The 16,470-nt window shown below is 49.1% G+C and overlaps 1 protein-coding gene across 1 annotated transcript in view; it reads left to right on the forward strand.

Annotated features, from left to right (window-relative positions):
* Positions 1–16,470, forward strand: part of SLC39A4 (solute carrier family 39 member 4) — a 70,204-nt gene that overhangs the window by 7,616 nt on the left and 46,118 nt on the right. The gene's annotated exons all lie outside the window — the stretch shown is intronic.

Below are 16,470 nucleotides of genomic sequence, written 5' to 3' on the forward strand. Positions count from 1 at the left end.
AGCTTCATCGCTCCTTCTGATTGAGGATCTTCCGGCAGCGCCTGTATCGGCTGCCACTGTGGCCTCCGCGTCTGCCCAGGATCGCACCATCAGCCGGGTGCTCAACTGGGTGTGGAGGGGGTGGCCACAAGGGCCTTTTGCATCAGAGTTCCAGCCCTTCGCAACCAGACAACATGAACTCTCAGCTCATCGCGGCTGTCTGCTGTGGGGAGACCGCGTCGTGATTCCCCAGGGACTCCGTCAGCGCGTCCTGAAGGCTCTGCACGTTGGCCACCCGGGAATTGTCAAAATGAAGGCGTTGGCTCGGTGTTACGTCTGGTGGCCTAATATGGACGATGCCATCACTGCCTGGGTGTGCGCCTGTCAAGCGTGCCAAGAGTCGAGGCCTGCACCACCGGCAGTTAAGGGACACACCTGGGAGACGCCAAAGACACCCTGGTCGAGGGTGCACATCGATCTGGCTGGCCCCTTTCACGGCCGGACCTTTATGGTAGGTATGGACGCCTATTCCAAATGGCTGGAGGTCGCCCTGATGCCCTCCACCACTACCGAAGCTGTCATCCGGGTGCTGCGAGGCCTGTTTGCAACGCATGGGTGTCCTGATGTCCTTGTCTCTGACAACGGACCGCAGTTCACGTCAGGCACGTTTGAGCGGTATCTTTTGGGACTGGGCATCCGCCATGCCCTAACGGCACCCTTTCATCCATCCAGCAACGGGCAAGCGGAAAGAATGGTGCGCTCGGCAAAAGAGGCACTGGCACGCCTGGACCGGGGAGACTGGCATGAGCGGGTCGCCGAATACTTGTTCGTGCAACACATCACCCCTCATGCGGCCACAGGGCGGAGTCCTGCTGAACTGCTTATGGGCCGCCGCCTCAGGTCACCGCTCGACCGGCTACACCCGGACTTTGCCGTGGCTGAACCCCCAGGCTGTGCCAACGCGCCACGGTCATTTGTCCCAGGAAACCAGGTCTTTGCCCGGAACTATGTGGGGGACATTCCTTGGGTGCCAGCCACAGTAGTGGGAGTCACTGGACCTCGCTCGTACCAGGTGGCACTCGAAGACGGACGCTTGTGGCGACGGCACATAGACCAGCTTAGGCGCAGGGTTGGGGACTTGGACACTACCGAGGTGCCCCCAACTGCGCTTGCGGCTCCAGAAGAGACACGTACAGATGGCGAGGCCCCACCTACACCTCCCTCGCAAACTGCCAGCGTGGAGCCGAACCGAGCCGCTTCAGAGGGTCTGCCAGACTTACCACAGACTCAGACCACTCCACTTGCGGAGGCTCCACCCACAGCAGCGGATCCAGGGGAGTTGGTTCCAGCGCCACCTAGGGTCGCACCACAGCCTCAGCAAGAACTGTGTGGCCCCCCGGACTTGGCTACCAGTCCCCGGCGGTCTGGCAGAGTTCCCAAGCGCCCAACTTATTTAAAGGACTATGTTGTTGGACAGGTATCACTGTTGGTCTAAGTATGGGAAATGTAACCGATATGCTTTTGTGCCTAATTGAACCATTACGCGTAGTGCTGTATATAAGGAAACCATTACGATTGTAACTAACGCCTTATCTCGGTGGGGAGGGGTGTTATGTAGTGAAGTTTCACCCTGGGCCAGCAGGGGGATACTGTATATAGTTTTCACTCAGGTCTGTAGATAGTTTTCACTCAGGTCCGCGTCAGTTATTTTAGGTGGGAACTCTGGGCTGTTGTTGCTACAATGTTGATAGCCGGCTGCCTATAAAAGCAGGCCGGCTGAGCTGTTTGCAGTCAGTTCTATTCCAGCTTACGAAATAAAGAGCTACTTGGAGAAATCGCTGTGTCGTCTGCTATGTCAACCCACAACTTAACAGATATAAGGTCAGCATTTCCCTTCGGCTCTTTGCCACAGCAACACGGTTCCTGCCTTGCTGCGTTTGGCTTCTTGCTTCCTGATCCTTGAACCTCGGCTTCTTGACTCCCTGCTTCTTGATCCTCAGACCCCTGACTTTGTGACTCCTTGCTTCCTGAACCTCAGACCCTTGGCTTCTGGACTCCCAGCTCTCTGACCCTCGGACTCTTGGCTCCTGACTCCTGGCTTCTGGACCCCCGTTCCTGCTCCCACCCCGCCATCTTGCCTTCGGTCCTGACATCCCCTGCCGGGACTTCGATTGCCCGTGAACCGGACCATGACATATAGGTTGTTAAGGGTGCCGGGAGCTGTAGCTCTGTGAGGGATAAACTACATTTCCCAGGATACTTTCGGGGAAGCCATGTACTTTAAGTGAATGGCATGGAAGTTTTAGCCAGGGGAAAGGCAGGAGAAAGGTTTAGCAAGAATCGCTGCTGAGAATTCCTTATCTGAGATACCAGAAACTTCTCTAGAGATTTGTAAGAACATCAGAAGAGCCTGTTGGATCAGTCCAGCACCCTGTTCTCACAGGGGTTGACCAGATCCCACAAAGAGAAACCTGCAAGCAGGACTCAAACAATTCTCCCCTCCTGGGGTCTCCAGGATTCAGAAGCATTGCTACCCCCCAGCTGTGGAGGCAGAGCAGCACCATCCTGGCTAGGAGCCATTGATAGCTCTCTCCTCCTCCATGAATTTGTCTCATCCTCTTTTAAAGCCATTCAAATTGGTGGCCATCACTGCTTCCTGTGGGAGGGAGTTCCACAGGTTAACGAAGTGCCGTGTAGTTTAACTGTCCCAAATTTTCCCAGCATTCAAATTCATTGGATGTCCACGAGTTCTTGTGTTATGAAAAACTTTTCTCTATCCACTTTCCCTATGCAACTCATAATTATATAAATGTCTACCATGTTGCCTCTTGCTTGACTTTTCTCTAAACTAAAAAGTCTCAAATGCTGCAGCCTTTCTTCAGAGGGGAGTCACTCCATCCCCTTGCTCATTTTCTGAAGCTTTCCTTTTCTGAAGGAGCGTAACCACCTCCATCGTTCTGCCCAGACACTGAGGTCCAGTGCCGAGGGCCTTCTGGCAGTTCCCTCACTGCGAGAAGCAAAGCTACAGGAAACCAGGCAGAGGGCCTTCTCGGTGGTGGCACCCGCCCTGTGGAACACCCTCCCACCAGATGTCAAAGAGAAAAACAACTACCAGACTTTTAGAAGACATCTGAAGGCAGCCCTGTTCAGGGAAGCTTTTAATGTTTGATGCATTACTGTATTTTAATATTTTGTTGGAAGCCGCCCAGAGTTGCTGGGGAAACCCAGCCAGATGGCGGGGTAGAAATAATAAATTATTATTATTGTTGTTGTTAATTTATTTATTTATTTATTTATTTATTTATTTATTTATTTATTTATTTCCAACTATGCAATATCCCTTTTGAGGCAAGGCGAATGAAATTGTACACAGTACTCCAACTGCACCCTAGATTTGTATAAGGGCATCATGATATTTTATTTTCAGTTCCTTTCCTAATTATCCCTAGCGTGGGAATTTGCCTTTTTCATGGCTGCCACACACCGGGGCCACATCTTCATCGTTTCCAGTAATTTGGAGAAGGGTGATATCCCGGAACACTGCAGGAAGAGGGACAATTTGCTCCTTGACCTCACACCAGCCAAGGAGAACTTCTGGAGGTCAGCCAAAGACTACAGTTCAGAGGTGATTCAAGCCGAAACTTCTTATATAACCTGCAATCTTCCTCATCATATCTCACACAAGACAGGGGAGAAGTTGGCATGAAGACAAGGTCTTAGACTTCGGTTTGCCTGTCCGCACTCTGATGTCAGCAGCTCTAAACAAGCTTTCCAGGACTTTCTGTCGCCGTTAAGAATGTCAAAAGAACTCAGCTGCTGCTGGATCAGACCAAAGGGAGACTGCAGAATCCAGCTCCTTCCTTTGGAGAGTAGCTGGTCCCAGAGGACTCCCAGGACTCTGGAAGACCCACAACCAGGGCAGGAGGACAGCTGCCAATCGAGGGCACAGTGACATTGACAGTATAGCCGCCGACACCCTTAGGATTTCCATTATTTTGTAAAAATTATACCCTGCTTGATTGCAAACAACAACACCCCTCAAAGCAGTTTACGAAAAAGTTCAAGCAATACAGATGTTGTTGTTGTTTAGCCGTGTCCGACTCTTCGTGACCCCCTGGACCAGAGCACGCCAGGCCCTCCTGTCTTCCACTGCCTCCCGCAGTTCGGTCAAACTCATGCTGGTAGCTTTGAGAACACTGTCCCACCATCTCGTCCTCTGTCCTCCCCTTCTCCTTGTGCCCTCCATCTTTCCCAGCATCAGGGTCTTTTCCAGGGAGTCTTCTCTTCTCATGAGGTAGCCAAAGTCTTGGAGCCTCAGCTTCAGGATCTGTCCTTCCAGTGACCACTCAGGGCTGATTTCCTTCAGAATGGAGAGGTCTGATCTTCTTGCAGTCCATGGGACTCTCAAGAGTCTCCTCCAACACCATGAAAACACCATAATGTGAAACTTTCAGAAAGTTAAGGCAACAGTAGGCCAGGGACAGATTACAGTGGTGCCTCGCAAGACGAAATTAATTCGTTCCGCAAGTCTCTTCGTCTTGCGAGTTTTTCGTCTTGCGATGCACGGTTTTCCATAGGAATGCATTGAAAATCAATTAATGCGTTCCTATGGAAACCGCCTTCCCCCGACCTCTTCTGGCGGCATTTTAAAATCGCCCGGGACAGCGGAGGACTTCTCCGCTGTCCGGGCGATTTAAAAGCCCCTGGGAAGGCAAGCAGGGGGGACGAAGCCTGGGCGCTCCTTGCGGAGAGTTGCCAGCGCGCCCAGGCTTCGCGGCCCCGCCGCCCGGCTTCGGGACATCGTTCCGATGCCAGGCGGCGGGGGGAGGCTTTCTCGCCCCGCCGCCCGGCATCGGGACGATGCCCCGAAGCCGGGCGGCGGGGGGAGGCGTTCCTGCCCCGAAGCCGGGCGGCGGGGGGAGGCTTTCCCGCCCCGAAGCCGGGCGGCGGGGGAGGCGTTCCCGCCCCGCCGCTCGGCTTCGGGACATCGTTCCGATGCCGGGCGGCGGGGGGAGACTTTCCCGCCTCGCCGCCCGGCTTCGGGGCATCGTTCCGATGCCGGGCGGCGGGGGGAGACTTTCCCGCCTCGCCGCCCGGCTTCGAGGCATCGTTCCGATGCCGGGCGGCGGGGGGAGGCGTTCCCGCCTCGCCGCCCGGCATCGGGGCATCCTTCCGAAGCCCGGCGGCGGGAGGAGGTGTCCCCGCCCCGCCGCCAGGCTTCGGAGGAGGTCCGAGGACAGCGGGGAAGACGAGCTGCGCTTCCCCGCTGTCCCGGAGATTTCCCTATGGGCTGTCGTCTTGCGAAGCAAGCCCATAGGGAAATTCGTCTTGCGAAGCGCCTCCAAAACGGAAAACCCTTTCGTCTAGCGGGTTTTCCGTCTTGCGAGGCGTTCGTCTTGCGGGGCACCACTGTAAAACTGGCACCAGCTTTCTAAGCATCTGGGAAGCCTTGTCTCGACAAAAATATTTTTAGCAGGTGCCAGAAAGACCATCATGAAGGCCTGGAGTCAAGAAGCAGGGAGTTCCATAGATGCTGCCTCACTAAAAGAGGACGTCCTTACAAATGCCTTTCAGATATCAAGTGGCAGCTGTAAATGGGCCAGTTCCTCCACCATTTGAAGCGGCTGAGTGGGCAGATGTGGAGCAAGGCGATCTCATAGGTAAACTTACCCTCTGGGAATCTGTCTAATCCTCTTTTGGATGCCCCTAAGAGCTCCCGTTGCTCGGTCCCAGCTCCTGCCCACCTAGCAGTTCGAAAGCACATCAAAGTGCAAGTAGATAAATAGGTACCACTCCTGTGGGAAGGTAAACGGTGTTTCCGTGCGCTGCTCTGGTTCGCCAGAAGTGGCTTAGTCATGCTGGCCACATGACCCAGAAGCTGTACGCCGGCTCCCTCGGCCAATAAAGCGAGATGAGCGCCGCAACCCCAGAGTCCGTCACGACTGGACCTAATGGTCAGGGGTCCCTTTACCTTTACCATTAAGTGAGAGGCCATGACGGTATCCTGTTCATTCTTTAGATTAACTCTGCGTTGTGTCACAGGTCAGGAACCTCCAGCCCAAAGGCCAAATCTGACTTGGCGTGGGGGCCAGTTTGGCCCACAAGGTCACTTCCCCTAAACCACACCTGCTGGCCTTACACCTGATGGCACATGTAAGTAACATCAGCTGCAGGTCGGGAGGAGATGCAGCCAGATCAGGAACAGTTTCCCTGTGGGGATCTTGACCATGGAGCTGATCCCTGCAGAAAGCCATTTAGCCAGTCCTATGCTTGATGCTGGCAATAACATCAGAAGAGATTGCTGGATCAGGCCAGTGGCCCATTGAAACCAGAATCCTGTTCTCACAGGGACACGGGTGGCCCTGTGGGTTAAACCACAGAGCCTAGGGCTTGCCGATCAGAAGGTCGGCGGTTCGAATCCAGTGGAAAGGTAAACGGCGTTTCCGTGCGCTGCTCTGGTTTGCCAGAAGCGGCTTAGTCATGCTGGCCACATGAGCCGGAAGCTGTCTGCGGACAAACGCCGACTCCCTCGGCCAATAAAGCGAGATGAGCGCCGCAAGCCCAGGGTCGGCCACAACTGGACCTAATGGTCAGGGGTCCCTTTACCTTTACCTTCATGCTTGACGCTGGCAATAACATCAGAAGAGATTGCTGGATCAGGCCAGTAGCCCATCGAGACCAGCATCCTGTCCGCACAGTGGCCAACCAGAATCCGTGAGAAACCAACAAGCAGGATTTGAATACAAGAGACCTCTCCCTTTCTGTGGCTTCCCGGACCTGGGATTCAGAAGCCTTGGTGCCTCCAGCCCTGAAGGCAAAGCATTGTCATCCTGGCTAGTAGTCATCAATAGCCCTCTCCTCATAGAATCTTAGAGTTTGAAGGGACCCAAACAGGCATCCCCAAACTCGGCCCTCCAGATGTTTTTTGGGACTACAACTCCCATCATCCCTAGCTAACAGGACCAGTGGTCAAGGATGATGGGAGTTGTAGTCCCAAAACATATGGAGGGCTAAGTTTGCAGGTGCCTGATCTAGTCCAACCCCCTGCGATGCAGGAATCTCGGCGAAAGCATTCCTGACAGATGGCCATCCAACCTCTGCTTAAAAACCTCTGAGGAAGGAGAGGGAGACTGTTCCACTGTTAACAGCTCTTACTGTTCGTGAAATTGTCCAACCCTCTTTTAAAGCCCTTCAAATTGGTGGCCATCACTGCTTCCTGTGGGAGGGAGTTCCACAGGTTAACGAGGTGCCGTGTAGTTTAACTGTCCCCAGTCTTCCCAGCATTCAAATTCATTGGATGTCCATGAGTTCTTGAGTTACGAGAAAGGAAGGAAAACTTTTCTCTATCCGCTTTTCTCTATTAAAGTCATCCAAGTTGATGGCTATCACTGCTTCCTTTGGCAGTGAGTTCCAAAGTTTAACTATGCACTGTGCAACAAATTACTCCCCCCCCCCCGCCCCGAATCTTCCAGCATTCAGTTTCATTGCGTGTCCATAGTGTTATGAAAGAGGGAGAGAGACTTTAGGCAGGCTCTCCCTGTCCTCGAGAACCCAGCGGTGCCCAGATTTTGCCATCTCTTCACTCACCATACAGACACCCAGGTACACATCCTGTTCTTCCTCCTCTGGGTCCGTATGGCCTGAGGCATCCCAGCTATGAGGAAGCTGGCGGGAGTGAAGTCGCTGGGGAACCCCCCACCCATGGTGACGCAATCCCAGGGGCCCTTCCTATGTCGAAAGAGCTCAGGTTCCTTTCCATGAATGGGAGCAGAGAAGCAAGTGAAAAGAAAGTGGGCAAATATTGAAGTTAACTTAAAAGGTGTGTGACGAAGGTAGGGGGGAGAGGAGGAGGAGGAGAGGCATGGCAGCAGCAGAACACTTTGCTCTGGGTGGGGAAATTATTCCCCCACCCCAACCAGAGCAGAAGAGAGAGAAAGAGGTTTTAACATGCAGTTTAATAATAATAATAATAATAATAATAATAATAATACTGGTTTTATTTAGATTTTATTTTATTTTATTTTGTTATAAATTTTATTCAAAATTATAACAAAACATATTTTCCAAAAACATATCCTTATTCCCCCCCCCCATTTTTCCTCCCCCCATAAAACCCATCCCCCCACCCCACCCCCTGACTTCCCTCAGTTCCAGTCTTTGGTTTCTCCAATAATGCTATTTTCTGCATGTTACAGAGTTGTATAGATCCTCCAACTGTTTAGCTTATTATTATCAGTTTAAAAATTGTGAATGTTTATTGGTTTTATTTAGATTTTAAATTGGGCGGGGGTCACTGAGTTTTTGGTTTCTGAACTCTTGCAATAAGTTTAATATATCCTTTTGAGGAAATGGGTTAGTATCTCTCATGACTTATATCCTGCCTTCCTCTAAGGAAGTTGGTGTCCACACTTCACCTTTCCAATCCTCACAACAACCCTGTGAGGTCAGTTGGGCTGAGAGGCAGTGATTCGATCACAAGAGAAGCCACCTCAAGAAAATTAACTACGAACCCAGAAATCTGGAATCCTCTCTAAACCAAGTCCAAAGTTTTGCAGGTGGGGCTTTGTTTTGTTTTTTTGCAGCATTTTGCTGCAAAAACCCTGTGTTTTGCAGCACCCCACAAAACTGATCAGTTGATACATCAAATGTGGGGTTCGTACTTAACATTAACTATGAACTGCTCAAATTTGGGGTCCCCTCCAAACCAGTGCCAAACAGTTGCAGTTGTTTGGTACTGTTTTTCTGTTAAAACTCCACATTTCGCAGCTTCCGCAAACTGAGCAATTGCTGCTCAAACCTACGGTCATAGCTATTGCCCAAAAAACCAACACTGTCCACTCCAAACCGGTGCCAAAGTCTGGCAACCGCTTCCAGTGACTGGCATACAGAAACATATACAACCTTTGACTCTGGTGGCAGAGCATAGGGCCATCGATAGACCTCTCCTCTGTATTATTACGGAAAAATATAGGTGTGAGGCTGCTCAGTCACCCAGCTCATTTGCGGGTCCCTGCGGAATAAAGGAAGGAGTCCAGCGACCTACCGGAGCAAATAGCTGTAGACCAAAGTTTATTGCCCAACAGGTTCAAAGAGGAATTTTGAACCCCGAGGATGGGGTGACAAGGACTTTTAAAACTTTCCCACCATATCCCAGAATACAGTTCGTACAGCATCATTGCTACATCACTGACATGTCACAAAAGGGGAGGGGTAGACAGGGGCTACACTAGTTTAACCTTGGCAAACATGTCCAGACAAGTCCTTGGTACAAGATTAGCATAAGCAGGCAGGGCAGGGCAATACTCTGGTATAAGATTAGCATAGGCAAACACTTACTGAAGTCCCACCACCCAAAGTACAAGAGAACTTCCTTTTCATGTCTGGCCCCTTGGCAAGTTTGATGATGGAATTAGGCTTTCCTTGGCCAACAATCAGCTCAGCAATGGTCACCTCTGGGAACTTCCTGGAGTCCCCTTCAAGGGGAAAATAGCTTTGGAATGGAGAAACTGGCAAAAGAGTTGATTTTATATTATTTTTAAAGCTAAGTAACTTCCCTGAAGAGTAGGACACGACTAAATGACTAAACAACAACAACAACAACCCTGAGCTGTCAAATTGAAAGGATGTTGTTGTTGTTTTTTAGTCATTTAGTCGTTTCCGACTCTTCATGACCCCTGGACCAGAGCATGCCAGGCACTCCTGTCTTCCACTGCCTCCCGCAGTTTGGTCAAACTCATGCTGGTCGCTTCGAGAACACTGTCCCACCATCTCGTCCTCTGTCGTCCCCTTCTCCTTGTGCCCTCCATCTTTCCCAACATCAGGGTCTTCTCCAGGGAGTCTTCTCCTCCCATGAGGTGGCCAAAGTCTTGGAGCCTCAGCTTCAGGATCTGTCCTTCCAGTGAGCACTCAGGACCGATTTCCTTAAGAATGGATAGGTTTGATCTTTTTGCAGTCCATGGGACTCTCAAGAGTCTCCTCCAGCACCAGAATTCAAAAGCATCAATTTTTCGGCGATCAGCCTTCTTTATGGTCCAGCTCTCACTTCCATACATTGCTACTGGGAAAACCATGGCTTTATGGACCTTTGTCGGCAAGGTGATGTCTCTGCTTTTTAAAATGCTGTCTAGGTTTGTCATTGCTTTTCTCACAAGAAGCAGGCGTCTTTTAATTTTGTGGCTGCTGTCACCATCTGCAGTGATCATGGAGCCCAAGAAATTAAAATCTCTCACTGCCTCCATTTCTTCCCCTTCTATTTGCCAGGAGGTGATGGGCCTAATGGCCATGGCATAATATTTGTAACATTTAACTTTAAAGATGTGCCGCTACCCCCGTAATTTCTGTAACAGTGTCCAATCCCCTTTTAAAGCCATCAAGGCTGTTCTGAAAGCCATCTATTCTGCCCATGCTCAGAGGGTCTGAGGATCTGTCCCATGACTAACTCCCCTTGCTGTAGTCAGAGCAGGGAGGCTGGGAGGACAATTCTCCTTCCACCTGGGGCTTAAGGCCTTGCTTGGTTAGCCCTTAGCACAGCTGAGCCCCTAGGAGTGGGCTAATCCTGGAGTGAGTGGGACTTGTTGCTCCAAGTGAGCCTCCGGTTATTAACTTTAAGGGTGTGGAGCCAGGATTGCAGCCACCAAACCAGAATGGATTGTCTATCTCTGTTTGCTGTTTGTCTTGGCCACATCACTCTGCTCGTTAAGCATCACAAACCTAAACCGCAGAGGAGAAGAAGACATTCTTTGTACACAGCAAGATTTCTCAGGGAGAATTTCTGTGAGATCAGTGTATAGCGGCAAAGTTCCAGGGTTGTAATTTGCGTCAAAATGATAATTAAAACCCAACAACCTTTCAGGTTCTTCTGTAAGTTTGAAGGTGTGCAAGGGAGCAGCAAAAACTACAGAGATTCCTGTGGCTCCTTAAATACTCGCAGATTTATAATGGTGTAATCTGCTTTCATGGTGGTTTCTTGTTTTGCCCCTGATGAAAGAGGTTCTACAGTAATCCCCCAAAGCTTTTGCCAGATCTGCACATATTTAATGTTCCATTAACCCTGTTTTGTTGTGCTTGTAAGTTAGGAGCTATTTATAACCTGAGCAGTTACACAGCACTTTCAGAACATTCTCAGATGCTGGAGAGACAACGTGATGTAGTGGTTAGAGCGTCAGACTAGGTCCTGGGAGACCAGGGTTCGAATCTCCAGTAAGCGATGAAGCTTTCCTGGGTGACCTTGGGCCAGTCATCACCTCTTAGTCCTAACCTACTTTGCAGGGTTGTTGTGAGGATAAAATGGAGGACAAGAGAAATGGGCTGCAGGGGGTTGGAATGGATGACCCTTTGGGTCCCTTCTATCTCTCTGATTTAATGAATGCTGCCATGAGTCCCTTGGCTGAAAGGTGGAATATAAATGAAGTCAGTGTACTTGCCAAATCCTCACATTTTAGAATCATAGAACTGTAAGTTGGAAGGGACCATAACGAGTGAAATATACTCGGAGTCAAGAGTGGATTTCATGCTTTTTATTCAGCTCATAGTGGTGAGGAGGAATGGAAGTTCCCCCAGAATGTTTGCTTTATAAACATTATTTACACAATGGGCTGCACGTGATTGGCTAATTCTGGGATTCACCTGTAGGCCAATCAGGTTGTGGATTCACTTCCACCTGGAGCTGGTTTGGGTGGCTCCTGTGGACCAATCAGACTGCTGCATTCTGGACCCTATTGTTCTAGGACCAAACACACTGCTGCATTCTGAATCCTATTGTTCTAGGACCAATCAGACTGCTGCATTCTGGACCCTATTGTTCTAGGACCAATCAGACGGCTGCATTCTGGACCTTATTGTTCTAGGACCAATCACACTGCTGCATTCTGAATCCTATTGTTCTAGGACCAAACACACTGCTGCTTTCCCGACCCTATTGTTCTAGGACCAATCAGACTGCTGCCTTTTGGATCCTATTCAACTCAGTACATAACGAGGGTCATTTATTCCAACCCCCGGCAAAGCAGGAATCTTTTGCTCGACGTGAGGCTGAAACCCACAACCCTGAGATGAGATCAAGGGTCTCATGCTCTACCAACTGAGCTATCCAGTAAACGCAGAAAGCTGAGATGTGTGCGGAGGAGGGCAACCAGGATGATAAAAGGTCTGGAATTGGAAACCAAGCCATATGACAGGCATCCCCAACCTTTGGCCCTCCAGGTTTTTGGACTACAATTCCCATCATCCCTGACCACTGGTTCTGTTAGCTAAGGATCATGGGAGTTGTAGGCCATAAGGCAGGAGGTTGGGGGTGCCTGCCTTATGAGGAATGGTTGAAGGAGCTGGGTATGTTTAGCCTGGAAAAGAAGAGATTGAGAGGAGATAGGAGAGCCAAATATCTCAAAGGCTGCTGCATGGAGCAAGCTTGTTTTCCCTTGCTCTGGGGGGTAGGACTCGAACCAGTAGCTTCAAGTTACAAGAAAGGAGATAACTTTCTGACTGTAGGAACTGTTTAACGGTGGAATGGACACCCTGAGAAGGCAATGGGCTCTCCTTCCTTGGAGGTTTTTAAGCAGAGGTTGGGCAGCCATCTGTCATGGCCGCTTTAGCTGAGATCCCTGCATTGCAGGGGGTTGGACTAGATGACCCTCGGGGGTCCCTTCCAACTCTACGATTCTATGATTCTAAATGAATGAATAAACAAGCTCAGTCACATTTACAAGAAAGCTGAGACAATAATAGAACTGTAGGGTTGGGAGGGACTGAGAAATCTCAGAAGCATGACTTAGGCCATCCAGCAAGTTCCTGGAAGAAGTGAAACCTGAACTCGTGTCTTCCTAGTCTGCTCAACCGCTACACCATGCTGACTCATTCAGTTCTTGGCTTTGAAAAGATTTTAGCTTCAAGCCTTTCTCAAACAAGAAAATAGACGCTGAAGCATAAACAGAAAGCGCAGGCGCATGGGAAACATTTTCTCTCTCTCAAGGGACACCGAGTCACAGGGGGTGGAGTGGAAGCAGTAACACAATTGCTACAGGTGATTCACTATACAGTGGTACCTCGGGTTAAGTACTTAATTCGTTCTGGAGGTCTGTACTTAACCTGAAACTGTTCTTAACCTGAAGCACCACTTTAGCTAATGGGGCCTCCTGCTGCCGCCGCGCCGAAGCAAAGTTCTTAGCCTGAAGCACTATTTCTGGGTTAGCAGAGTCTGTAACCTGAAGCGTATGTAACCCGAGGTACCACTGGGTGTGTGTGTGTGTGTGTGTGTGTATATATACAGTAATGCCCAGGAAGATTTTGCAGAATTGTTGAATTTCCCTGAAGTTCTGCATACTCAAGTTCCGATCCATTGACTCACAATACTCCAAAGAGTTGGAAGGGACCAGCAAGGGGTATCTAGTCCAAACCCCCCCCACACACACACAATGAAGGAATCGCCGCTAAAGAACCCCGGACAGATGGCCGCCCAGCCTCTGTTTAAAAATCTCCAAGGATGGAGAGTCCACCGTCTTCTAACAGAGCCAGCTGCAATGTCTGACAGCCCTTGCCGTTGGAAAGTTCTTCCTGATATACATAGTCGGAATCTCCTTCTTTGTCATTTGAATCCATTGGAACAACTTTCTGCCATCCTCCATGTGTCAGTCCTGGGCCCTAAGGAAGTCAGACTATCCTCCACCAGGGCCAGGGCCTTCTCAGTGGTGGCTCCAACCTGGTGGAATGCTCTGTCCCATGAGACCAGGGCCCTGCAGGATTTAACTTCCTTCCGCAGGGCCTGTAAGACAGAGCTAATCCGCCTGGCTTTCAATTTGAACTTAGTCTGATCTTTTATTCCCCTTCCTTTCCTCCCTCTCCCCTTTTTATGAAGATTACCCGCTCTGGGATCCCACAGCTAATTCTCCCCTGGTCTCCACACTGGTCCAAATAGGACTAATTTAGCCAGCTAGCCCTGGGGATCATCTAATGTTTATTGGATGGATTTTCCTCCTAAATTGATTTTTTAATTCTGAATTTATTGTTAATCATGTTTTATACTGTATTTTATGCTGTTTTTGTTGCATCAATTAAGTGTTTTAAATTTGTTGTTAGCCACCCTGAGTCCAGTTTTCTGAACCGGGAAGGGCGGGGTATAAATAAAATTTTATTATTATTATTATTATTATTATAGCCCTTCAGATATTTGAACATGTCTATCATACCACCTTCTTGAAGACCTGCGGCACTTAGAAGCTTGCCACGTTTTGTTGACTTTCTGGCGAGCCCTAATGAAGGTTTTACTTTTTGAGATTCCCCTCAGCCCTGCAAACCAGCTCAGCTACTCTTGCTTTTTAAGAAAAAATGCTATAATTATCCCTATTCAGTGCTACCATTTGCGCAATGGATCAGAACAATAGGGTCTTTTTTTATATATAAAAGAAAGCACAATACCTGTGTTGATTGGCTTTCCAATGCCAGGATGTCTGCGTAACCAACAACTAATGTTACGCAACTAACTCTATCTCTGCTCTTATCTGCTTTTCATTCCCTCTGACCTGCCTGCTCGCAATGCCCTCTTCCCAAAGCGAATATATCTGAAACTCAGGATAACACTTCAAGCATCAGTCCAGGAAAGCTGACGCGTGAGTCTTTAAGGTGACACAGAAGTCTGTGTTGATATCCCTGGAGAGGGAGGCAGGTGAAGACACACACCTGTGATTTCTACCAGGTAAATCCCTGGGCCAGTCGCTGCCTCTTAGGCTAGCCTCCCTCACAGGGTTGTGAGAAGCAGGAGAACAACGTAAAGTCCACGACAATCCTGTAAAGCGACTGGCCTGAGGTCACCCAGTGAACTTCATCTTCAAGTGGGAATTCGAACCCCGGTCTCTCCGGGGTCCTAGTCCAGCACTCTAACCACTAGGCAGCACTGATTCTCTCACACCCTATGCATTGCTTCTGTGCTGCCTGTCTGGATACTTCAGCCAGAGGGGCATGCCCCTGGGTGGCCAAGGAATGTGCTGTTTATGCTCCTGAAAGTCAAGGAAATTGGCCCTCGACATTCCTGGGTCCTCTTTAGGACCGCAAAACAGGGGTGTGGCGAAAGAGCAAGGAGATGCGTCAGCACGGCTGGGTTTCATTCCCAGCAGCTGGAAAGAGGGTTGTGGCCTCTAGGGGTTAGAGCAGGCTAGGCGGAGCAGGAATGCCCGGCGCTCAGTCCCCGAGGGCTTGGAGGAAGAACAAAGCTGGAATGATGGGAGAGGCAGAGGCAGATTGGCAGGTGCATAACTGTTCTTCGTAATGCCATAATCAGACATAATTTCTTATTTCTAAAGCACCAGCTGTTTGGCTGCTTTTAATAGTGTGTTCCCAAGGCAGGAGAGGGAGCCCAATGGCACTTGTGGAATCCTGCTGGGTGCCCACTTCTTCAAAGTCACCCTTTGCTCCTAGTTTAGGCCACTGTCTCCTGTTCAGTGCCTTGAGGCAAGGAACCAGGCAGAGGGCCTTCTCGGTGGTGGCACCCGCTCTGTGGAACGCCCTCCCACCAGATGTCAAAGAGAACAACAACTACCAGACTTTTAGAAGACATCTGAAGGCAGCCCCATTTAGGGAAGCTTTTAATATTTGATGCATTACTGTATTTTAATAATTTGTTGGAAGCCGCCCAGAGTGGTTAGGGAAACCCAGCCAGATGGACAGGGTAGAAATAATAAATTATTATTATTTTTATTATTTCCTGAGCAATGTCTCAATCTCTCCCTTTTGGCAGCCCCTGCAGATGAGAAACCTACACCGCCTGAAATGTTGCGTTTGAGGTTTAAACAATTACCCTTTTAAAATTTCCCATGGCAGATGAAGGTGATGGACTACATGGAACTGGCGGAAATGACTGGCAGAATCTGAGACCAGGGAGAAGAGTCGGTGGAAGATGATTGGAAGAAATTTAAACTTATTTACAGAAACATTGTAAAATTAAGGAATGTTAGAAGGAGGCTGGAATGAAGTTATGTGGCTTTAGCAGAAATGTTATAAAGAACTAAGTAAAAATAGACTGTTAATGGATGAAAGGAGGGAAGGTAAAGCTACATTATATTAAGATAAATTATAGGATAAAAATTGGGAAGGATGGAAAGGATTTGCTGAAATAGCTAACCGAACTAGAATACAAAAAAGGGAGGTGTGAGGAGGTCAAGGAAAGAAGCAAATGAAAGATAAGTTATGGGAAGGTTCGTTGTGTTTTTTAATTGTTTCTATTTTTCTGTTTTCTGTTATATATATATATATATATATATATATATATCTCCTTATTGTGATGTGTTGTCTAGTTTTTGCTTAACTTGGTGTTTTCCCTTTTTCTTTTTGTAACCTATAAAACTTTAATAAATATTTTTTTAAAAAAATAAATAAAATTTCCCGTATGATGTTGCCCCCTTTCGTATTGGAAAAAAATCTGGCACTTTGAGCCAATACCCTCTGAGCGTGTGCAAAGCGCTCCCCACCCCGATTGTGTGTGTGTTTTTAAAAGAAAGAAAGGCA

This window comes from Podarcis erhardii, assembly GCF_964252035.2.
Source record: "Podarcis erhardii genome assembly, chromosome: 8".
Classification (NCBI taxonomy): domain Eukaryota; kingdom Metazoa; phylum Chordata; class Lepidosauria; order Squamata; family Lacertidae; genus Podarcis; species Podarcis erhardii.